The sequence below is a fragment of the Myodes glareolus genome, chromosome 3 (assembly GCF_982192425.1).
Source record: "Myodes glareolus chromosome 3, mMyoGla1.1, whole genome shotgun sequence".
In the NCBI taxonomy this organism is placed as follows: Eukaryota; Metazoa; Chordata; class Mammalia; order Rodentia; family Cricetidae; genus Myodes; species Myodes glareolus.
This window is the reverse complement of record NC_142028.1, coordinates 69,154,879-69,164,884: the sequence shown is the minus strand read 5'-3', so window position 1 is coordinate 69,164,884 and position 10,006 is coordinate 69,154,879. Positions and strand designations below refer to the sequence as shown.

At 49.1% G+C, this 10,006-nt stretch overlaps 1 pseudogene; it reads right to left on the bottom strand.

Annotated features, from left to right (window-relative positions):
* Positions 1 to 1,658: 1,658 nt before the first annotated feature.
* On the bottom strand, positions 1,659 to 1,840 carry LOC148122682 (Nuclear RNase P; annotated as a pseudogene).
* Between the last annotated feature and the right edge of the window lie 8,166 nt (positions 1,841 to 10,006).

Sequence of the window (10,006 nt, the reverse complement as noted above, 5' to 3'; positions counted from 1 at the left end):
TAAGATACAGGTGACCTGGGAAGGGTAACCCTCGTGTGCCTTGGTGAGGGTGCAAAATGATCCCATGCACATGTTCACATTGATTATACATTGACACGATAAAACTTCAAGTGGGATGAATCAATTCTAGGGTTCAGACCAATTTGCCTTGTTTCTTCTATTCCTTTTTATTTCGAAAAATGTTTCTTGAAACATAGAAACTGGTTTTGCATGGTGGTGCCTGCGGGGCGCCATCCTGTCCAGCAGGAATGAACCCCACCAAAAACGAGAATTCCTTCTCTGGTCACATCTTTATTTGGAGCATTCCCTTGAGGAAAATTGGGGGAAGGGACGATAGAGCAGGGACGAGAGAAAGCTTAGAGAGAGAGCGTTGGGCCCCGAGGCAGCTGCTTTTAAACGGTGGAGCAGCTTGAACGCTGTCCTGATTGGTTAATGCCATTCTGCTGGTCTGAGCATGTGCAGGCAAGGGTGCAGGCAGGGTTGTTCAGCCCCACATGGCTACCTCCAAACTGCAGGACCACCTGTGCCTCCAGGTGGCTCCCAACATCTCCCCCTAATTATTGTCTTTAAGAGCAATAAGGCAAAACTATTTTTCAATCTGGTCCCCACCTCACTTGGGCTAGCAGGTAGCACACCAATCAAGGACATACAGCACTTCCACCTATACACAGCATGCCAAGGATATCTCTGCTCCCACCCATCCCCAAGGAGGGAGAAAGGCAAAATAGAGTCAGTCAGAAAATTGTTAAGAGATGAGAGGTTGCACAGGGTGTTGCTCAAGTCGATGTTGTGAAACAGCTGCTCTTGGCACCGCCCAGAAGGTCATCTCTGCTGCCTCCGCATGAATCTTCCACAGCAGGACACTCAGCATCCACTGGGTCGTCTTCTTTATCTCTCTGGTCGGTCTCGCTGGCATCCAGATGTATGTCAGCATTCCTAGAAAAACATAAACAAAACTCTCCTCCCAAATAAACATTTAAGAGTATTAAAAACTCTCAGTGTAAAAATTCAGCACAATCAGTACTGGAAGTAGGCTGGTTTTGAACTTAGAGATCTGCAGGTCTCTGTTTCAAAAAGCAAATCTTGTTTGCCTGTACCAGCAAAATTTTGAATTAAAAATTAAGTGTAAAGAATGCAAGAGAAATCCTTTCTCTGGGGGAAGCTGTCACTGGTAGTGTATTCCCCCTCTTATGTCTAAAAACCAAAGCAGTTGTCACTGGGAATTGAACTCAGGACCTTTGGAAGAGCAGTCAGTGCTCTTAACCTCTGAGCCATCTCTCCAGCTCCCCTATTCAGATGGAAAAACCTCTAGGTAACATTGTTTATTTCACCCGTTGCCAGGGGCAATAGGTAATGATAACCAGGTTGACGCGCCTTTATTATGATAATTAGGACCAGTTCTTTGAGGGAGAATGGACGTCGATCATCTGGCTACTTCCTGCTGACAAAGGGGCGATGTTTGGGGGATAAATGTTTTTATCTGACTGAATTTTTGGCGACAAATGTTTTTATCTGACTAAATTCTTGGCGACCTTGGCTGAGGGCGGCGGCAGCAGCGGACAGCGGCGGCTGCCACAGCTCCGCCTCTGAAGCCCATAATGGCGCGCTCCGCATGGCCCAAAGGCATGGCTCCGCCCCGGGCCTTGCGCGGGCTCGCCGTTTCACCTCAGGCAATGAACTCGCACCGCCGGCTGTGAGTCTTTTTCAAGCTCCGGCGAGGGGGGGGGGGCATCCGCCCACCCGTGGAGGGCCCGGTCTGCCCGCGCGCGGAGCCCCGTTCTCTGGGAACTCATCTCCGCCCGCCCATGATGCTATGGAAACACAGTTTTTCTGCAGAGCCGATTCAGCTCCTCTCTGCTTTCTATGGCGCCGCTGCTCACCACGCAGCTTCCGCCTCAGTCAGGCGAGTCCGCTCAGGTGCTGAAAAAGTCCTCCAAAAACCATAACCCCGCCAGAAGGCCGGGACATATAGCCTCTGATGTCACACGGACTTTAGCCCGCCCGTCGGACCTGGCTGTTCGTAGGCCTCCAGCAAACTCCCCGCCAGCAACTGGTTGCGTCTCCCTCCTGAGTAGCTGGGATCACAGGTGTGCACCACCGTGCCTGGCCCACTTCCGTGTTTCTAATCAGGCATTACCGCTCAAAGGCGGGCCGGCTGCCGCCAGCACTCTCAGCACGATCAAGCAGCTTGTCTTTCTCAGTCAAAAATTAAAGTTTTTTGTACGTGAGAGCCAGAGACTGAGCTCTCTTATCAAAATTAGGCGAAAATCACCTCCAAAAGCTCTGTGGCTCTTTAAGAATAGGGAAGGCAGTGATCAAGCTCGCCTCCCTACGAGACTGTTGCCTCCAGTCTCTAACAGCGAGTATGCACGGAGGAAGCCGCGGATCTCCCAACCGTAAACCTCGCTTTTTCTCAGCTCCACCTGCACTGAACTTAAGGGATTTTTCTTCCCCGTTGCTTTTTGTACCTTCTTTCAGATACCTTAACTTTGATTTTTTTTTTTTTTTTGTATTTTCTTTTCTATTTTAGGCCTATCCTTTGAAATTCCTTTTTACATTTCTTTTCCTCCCCTTTCTGGGGATTTCAACCGACGTCACTCACCGCTCCATGTTCTCAGAGTTCTGAAATTCAAGGCTCTCTGTGCTGGTGTCTGATCTTGGCTTTTTCTCCCGGGCTTTCTCAGGGTCCCCCGGCGTAGTTGTCAGGGTCCCTCAGCGTCCCGGGGTTTCGAGCACCAGTTGCAGGGCGCCATCCTGTCCAGCAGGAATGAACCCCACCAAAAACGAGAATTCCTTCTCTGGTCACATCTTTATTTGGAGCATTCCCTTGAGGAAAATTGGGGGAAGGGACGATAGAGCAGGGACGAGAGAAAGCTTAGAGAGAGAGCGTTGGGCCCCGAGGCAGCTGCTTTTAAACGGTGGAGCAGCTTGAACGCTGTCCTGATTGGTTAATGCCATTCTGCTGGTCTGAGCATGTGCAGGCAAGGGTGCAGGCAGGGTTGTTCAGCCCCACATGGCTACCTCCAAACTGCAGGACCACCTGTGCCTCCAGGTGGCTCCCAACAGGTGCCCACCTATAATTCCAGGAGGCTGAGGCCAGCCTGGAATACATAGGGAAGACCCTATCTCCAGAAACCCCAAAACAATAATGGAAAATGGGAAACCTTCAATGTCTCTGAAGCGTGAAGCATGGCTGTGTCGGTTTTCGTGGGCAGGCCTACCTTAGAAGGACCACCAAGGGTGGTTCCTCCAAATTATGCTATTGCTGAAGCAAACGACAGCTTGCAACTGTCTTCAAGACTCTCCTTCCTCTGCTCCAGGGTTCCCAAGCTCCCCCAGCCATAAGTGGGTGTCAATGTGTCAAGAGGCGACACTGACAGGGTCCATCTCCACCCTGGACTAGACCTGGTTGGACTCAGGAAGCATTTTCATCAGAAACTTCTCAGCCAGAGAGTTCAGGAAGGAAGGACACAAAGATGTCCCCAGTCCCTTGTCATGCCACTATTTTGTCCCCTGCGCCATCTTCAAACCCAAAGGCATTTATCACATGGCCAGAGGAGTCATTTGGGAAGGTATCCATGGACCACAGCAGGCTAGTCTCTGGCCTAGACTTGTATCAAAGCTGATGGCCTTGATTTCAAGCTCAGAACCTCCGGTGGGTCCTAGAACACCCATAGGCTCCAACAACAACCACCCCTATTTTAGCAAGGAACTCAGTCTAGGAGGGAGCTCAGGCAGCTCCTGGAAGGTGCTGACTTCTCCTTGGCCACCCGCTGTTCCCTGTCCTAGGACACCCAGGGAGGTAGTGCTCCAGGGGAGGAGCCTAGACAGCCCGTTAAACAGAAAGGGACTCCAAGAAACACAGACTGAGTAGGAGGCCGTCAGGGCTCCAGGGAGCAGACCCAAGGGTTGCTTAGGAACAGAAGGAAGAATATAATTCATTCTTGCATTTTTGCTCTCTCCAAATCTTCCATCTCCTGGTAATGAACAAGGAGCCAAGAGTGCGATAGAATGAGAAAGATCTGCCTCCTGCCTCCTGGGCTTCAGGGCCAGTTAGCAAAATATGAGGCAAATGAACACGTAAGCCTATAGCTAATGAAATCTGACAGGCATTAAGAAGAATAGGGATATGGTGTTGTGAGGTTGCCAACGGAGGTGTTGGAATGAATCTGAGAAACTAGGAAAGGCTTCCCTAAGGATGACACTTGGGGCTGGCATCTGAAGTTCAGTTAATTGCAAAGAAAGGAAATTGAGGAAGCAAACAGAGAAAACAGCATGTGCAAAGGTCCTGTGGAAGAAGGAATTGATTTGTATCTGTGGGTTTTAGTCCAACCTAACTAGTGCAGAAACAATTCAGGAAATATGGTAAGAGATGTGCTTGGGAAGAGAGGAATGGCCAGACCACATGAACCCACATGGACTCAGTAGACAGAAGTGGCAGACAGAGGTAGAGTTGAGACTTGGAAGCTGTGGGCTGTAAAGAGCAGGAGACTAGTCTGTCAATAAGGTTAGGTGATGTGGGATGCTCCTCTGTATACTGTGAATATTGTTTTTGTTTTGTTATTTTAGGGTTTTTTGGGGGTTTGTTTTCTGTTTTTTGAGACAGGGTTTTTCTTTGTGTAGCTTTGGAGCCTGTCCTGGAACTAGCTCTGTAGACCAGGCTTGACTTGAACTCACATAGATCCTCTTGCCTCTGTCTCCTAAGTGCTGGGATTAAAGGTGTGCACCACCACTGCCCAGTGTGAATATGTTTTATTAGCATTGGTTAATAAAAATGTTGCTTTGTCCTATAGGAGGGAAGAATATAGCTAGGCAGGAAAGCAAAATTGAATGCAGGGAGAATGAAGGCAGAGTCAAGAGAGATGCCAGTAGCTGTTGGAGAAGCAAGATGTGAGGTAACAAGTTGCAAGCCTCATGGTAAAATATAAAATAATATAAATGGGTTAATTTGAAACTAAGAGCTAGTTAGTAATAAGCCTGAGCCATTGGCCAAACTTTAATAATTAATGTAAACCTCAGAATGGTTATTCAGGAACTGGCAGGTGGGAGAAAAACCTCTAGATGCAGTGAACAGCCTTGGCTCATGGCTGGGGAGAGGGGTGTAATAGAAAATGATACTAAGACATCTAACCACACTTGGATATAAGCACACCTGGTTGGTCTCCATCTCTCTGTGTCATTTTCTGGTTCATTGAGCCTCAGGTTGGGTCTGTGACTCCTCTGGATTTCAATATTCTCATCTATAAAAGAGATCAACTTTACTTTGTGAAGGTATTGATTAAGCAAGACAACACCCAGGAAGGCCTTAGCAGAAGTTTTCATTGTATTATACCATGAAGTAGGGTTAGGGACCCAGATGGGAACACCGCAGCAAAGCTGACATTTGGGGAAAGGGAGGGTCCAGCTGGTAAGAGGCAAAGCAGGTGTTGTGGGGGATGACCGGAGTAGGACATATTTAGGGTCCCCACCTGCTGCCATGGTCTGGGGATCTTGGCTCCCATGTCTGTGTTCACCTACTCAGCAAGTGGTAGAACCATGGTTGAGCTGGTGGCTGGTGTCTGCCCAGAGGGAAGTAGTAGCAGGGGCATCCTGGGGCTCAGTGCTGGCATGTGTCTCTGTCTCAGCAAGGACCTCAACTCTGGAGACTGAACTAGAGAAAAAGGAGCCAGATTCTCAATGGTGTACCTGGGGCCAGCTTCTGGGGCCATCCATGTGTAACCTATGCTCTAGAAGCTAATGGATGGAGCCTTCAAGGGAGCTGGGGAGATCAGCTGTGGCTGAGGTTAGCATAAAAGGGAGCCAAGGAGGATAACAGGCTACATGTGCGCAGGTTCCTCAAGGTCCCAGGCTTTCAGTCTGTCTTTATTTTTTTAATTACCAGTAGGATTTTTTTAAATTTATTTTATGTGCATTGGTATGAAGAAGTCAAATCCCCTGGAACTGGAGTTACAGACAGTTGTGAGATGCCATGTGGGTACTGGGAATTGAACTCAGGTCCTCTGGAAAAACAGCCAGTGCCCCTGCCTTTAATCCTTTAATTTTTAAATCACGTGTGTGTGTGTGTGTGTGTGTGTACCCATGTCATGGTGCCACATATGGTGTTCAGTGCACAACTCACAGGCTCTGTTCTTTCCTTCTACCATGTTGGTCCCAGGGAGTGAACTTGGATTCTTAGGCTTGTTGGCAAGCACCTTTATCTCCTGAACCGTCTTGTGGGCTCTTAGTCTGCATTTAAAAATTACTCTCATCAATTCCAAAGGCTTGAGGTTTTTGGTTAAATGAGGGTAAAGAAATGTGATCAAAATAACTTAGGGAATTGGTCATTAGTACACATGCAATATTTATGGGCTTTTGCTTCATTATAAAAGTAGCATATGTTCAACCTGGAAACTTGTAAAACCCAGAAAAAAGCAAATTGAAAAAAAAAATGAAAAAGACCCAATCATCACAAATTCTCACTGTTAAAATTAATCATGTGAATTGTGTGTTATAGTGTGTGTGCGTGTGTGTGCGTGTGTGTGTGTGACCATTTCCCCAGCTGGTCACATTACTTTGGGAACCCATGAAATCCTTAGGATAGGAGACGAGGCCTGGCTAGGGGACATGAGTCATTAAAGGCTAGACATGATGCCCGGTTCCTGTCTCTCTCCAAGCTTCCTGGTCTTTGACGATGTGAATAGTCTCCACACACTCCAGCTGCCATGAGAGGCCTTCCTGTGCCTTCTCCACCATGAAGGAAACCTGCAGCTTCAGTTGTCTCGGTCAGGTATTATGATTGCAGCATCCAAAAGGAACGAGCAGAGTCACTGGGCAGGTGAGGTCTTGGGAAGAATACCCCTCAACTGTAGGATGGGGTTGTCCACAGAGCTTCCTTAGAGCATTCTCACACACATAGAGAAGGTTCAGGTCCAGGCTGCTCACGGTCATTTGCACTAGGGAAGCAGAGGCCGAGCCGGTGGTGCACCTATGCCAGCCTGTCTCTGAGCTCCCTGAAGTCCCGTCCGGCTTCCTGCCCAGGTTCCATCCCTGCCTCCTGCTTCTCTTTGCGAGTATGTGCACTTATATTTATACTTATGCTGACGGCATCATCGGGCTGCTGAGCGTCCGGGTCCTGCTTTCCTTTGCAACGTCTCCAGTGTGCGTTGGCTCAAATCAACAGACATTCTTCTGGAGCACTATTTTGAATGTCTGCATAGGATTCTGCAGTCTAGACAAGTGGCTGGTAAGCTTCTCTCAGCGTCATCTGGGAACTTGTTGGCATGCAAATTCTCAGCCCTCCGCTCCCACCCCAGTCCTTCTCGCATCAGAGATTCTGAGGATGGAGTCCAGGAAGCTGGGTCTTAACGAGCCCTCTAGAATGGCTGCATCTTGAGACGTTCTGTGTTCTTCATTGCTAATCTGGACTCTGCATGCTGAGGCTTGTTCTCAGGTCTGGGCCATCAAATACAAGGTGAACTAAGCGTCCTTATCTATTCATAGCTCTGAGATTCCAACAAAAGGTGTTCAAATAAAGCAGGGTTTGAAACCAATCAAAACAAACACAAGCATCACCAATGGGATATTTAAAAGGAAAAGCAGAAGAGGTTTAGGTTAGACTAAAGGAAGTACTATCATTCCCGGCCAGGAGGAATAGGACTGAAACGTTGCAAGTCATCTGTGGGGACGGTTCTGGCACTGTCCTGGGAGGTTCCGTGTCTCCAAGCATTTATGTGAGTGTCGGCCTCAGCTAGCTTGGCGCTAACAGCTGAGATGTTTATTAACAAGACAGCTGCTGTCCAGGCCCACCCATCACGGGGAGGGCAGAGGGCTCCGGAACTGCAGAGACAAGATCAGGAGGGCAGGCTGGCCGCTAGCCTCCCAGCTGGCGGGCCTGCTGTGAGGGTTTGGACAGCTCCTCATGGCTACCCGGCCAGCCTGCCTCCTCATTAGCCCAGTGCAGGCTTTCAAACTCCTCCAAAGCCCTTCCCAGGGGCTCAGAGGACACCCCCTATTTGAGACCACATTGAGCTCTGTCAGCAGGACCCTATCCTGCGACCAGTCTGTCCTGACTGCCTGCCAGTTCTAACTCACCAGCCAGCTCCCCAGCCTGACTGCTGGCAAAGATCCCCCAGATCTGCCTGCACTTCCGGTTTCCAGCACATCTCAGTTTCCTTGCCTGTGAAATGGGACAACGGCCACTGTCTCCTGGAAAAGGACAATCAACTCAGGTTGTAATGGGTCTGCTTCTGTTACAGGGTTCTGACATCATTGGTGTTTACCCTGGGAGCTGCCACCTTGGACCAGTGAGAAAGGCGAAAGCGTGAATTCTAGGGTACGTATTAGGGCTAGGAGGGTTGAAATGACGCTCACCTCTTACTGCCTGTGTGACTTTGGACAAGGTATGTCTTTCTGAGTTTTTACTTGTCCATCATGAAGGACAGGACCCGGTGTTTGCTTCACCAGACCTAAGGACTGCATGGGCTGCTGGGAGTGGAACATTCAGGGTGTGGAAGAATGTGCAGAAGACAGGGGTTTGGTGAACCTGAGTTTCATCTGGGGAGCTCACATACCTTTCTGGTAGGCTAAGATTCATGTCAAGAACTGCCTTGTGACAGTGGTGGGTGACCTGCTAGGGTCTTGGCTTTGTTTGCTCTTGTGGGCCTCAGGTATGAAATGGAAGAATTGAAAGCATCTATTCGTGTGAGTACTAATTAAAATCATGTTCTTAAAATACAATGCTGCCTAAGTATGGTGATAGCTGTGTTCGCAGATGGGACAATGGGTGGATGTGTGCTATCAGATATGGAAAAGGGAGACAGCCTGGGGGTGGGGAGTGATGGCGTGGAGCAGGGACAGACCTTTTAGTTTTGATCAGATAGAGACTAAGTACCAACTCAGTAGCTGGCCACTTTTGGCCAGTCCATCAGTCCTTTGGATTTGAGATCTGTGGAGGAGTTTACGCTTGGCAGAGAAAACTCTGTACTGGCAGGAGAGGGGTGCAGGGGTACGGGAGTGACAACAGTGGAGGTTGGAGGAGGTGGGCTACCCTCTCTGCCTTTAGGCCAGAAACCAGTCCCTCAGCTAAGTCTCATATCCACGGCTGTACCCGACAGCCCCTCTCCCACAACCTCCAGAAAGATAAGACCTTAAGAAATCCTGGGTTAAAAATCAGCCCTCAGATTCCATTGTAGGTTATTCAAAGGAGAAAAAGAATAAAAATCAATGTGAACCCCGTCTCCCGCTCTGAGGAGCCGTCGCATCTTGTTTGTAACCCGAAGGGATCAATAAGAGATGCTCCTTCTGTTCTGTTTTTTAAGCTCAATACGATGGATGCAATTTGGTTGACAATTATGAACAATCAGTTATCTTGTAGGCTCGCTCCCGCCGCCGGCTGCCTGATCGGCAATCATGAGCTATTACTGAGGTGGGGGCAGTGCTGCGGAGGGGCTGGCTCCTGCCCCCTCACCAAGGATCTCTCAGAAGTGAACAGAGTTCTCCGATCAATGGAGCCACTGGGATGGAGAAGTTATGAATGCTTCAGCACAGAGTTCCGACTTCTCGAGTTTTCAGACCCATTAGCTGGGTTGAAGGGTTCTATTGATGAAATCATCTTTCTATCTCTCTGTCTTTGAAGGTTGCAAGAGGCTGAGACTCCAGGTTAGGGCCGGCAAAAGCTCCAAAGACCAGGTGTCCCTGGCTTCCAATGAGACTGTGGAGAGGTGACAGCATGTCACATGGAGAACTGAGCTGGGAGGATAAAAAGCAAACAGGGATTGCGGAGATGGCCCAGTGGGTGAAGAGCTTGCCATGCAAACTCGAGGACCTGAGTTTGGTCCCCCAGAACCCGTGTAAAGAACAGGCACAGAAGTTGCATGTATCTGCCATCCTATGGAAGGCCAAGACAAGAGGACCCGTGGAAGCCCCTGAGTCATCCAGTCAGGCTTTGCAGCAGCAAACAACAAGGGGCTGATCTCAGTCAGGGTGGGCTGTGAAGACAGACTCCTGAGGTTGTCCTCTGAGTTCTGTA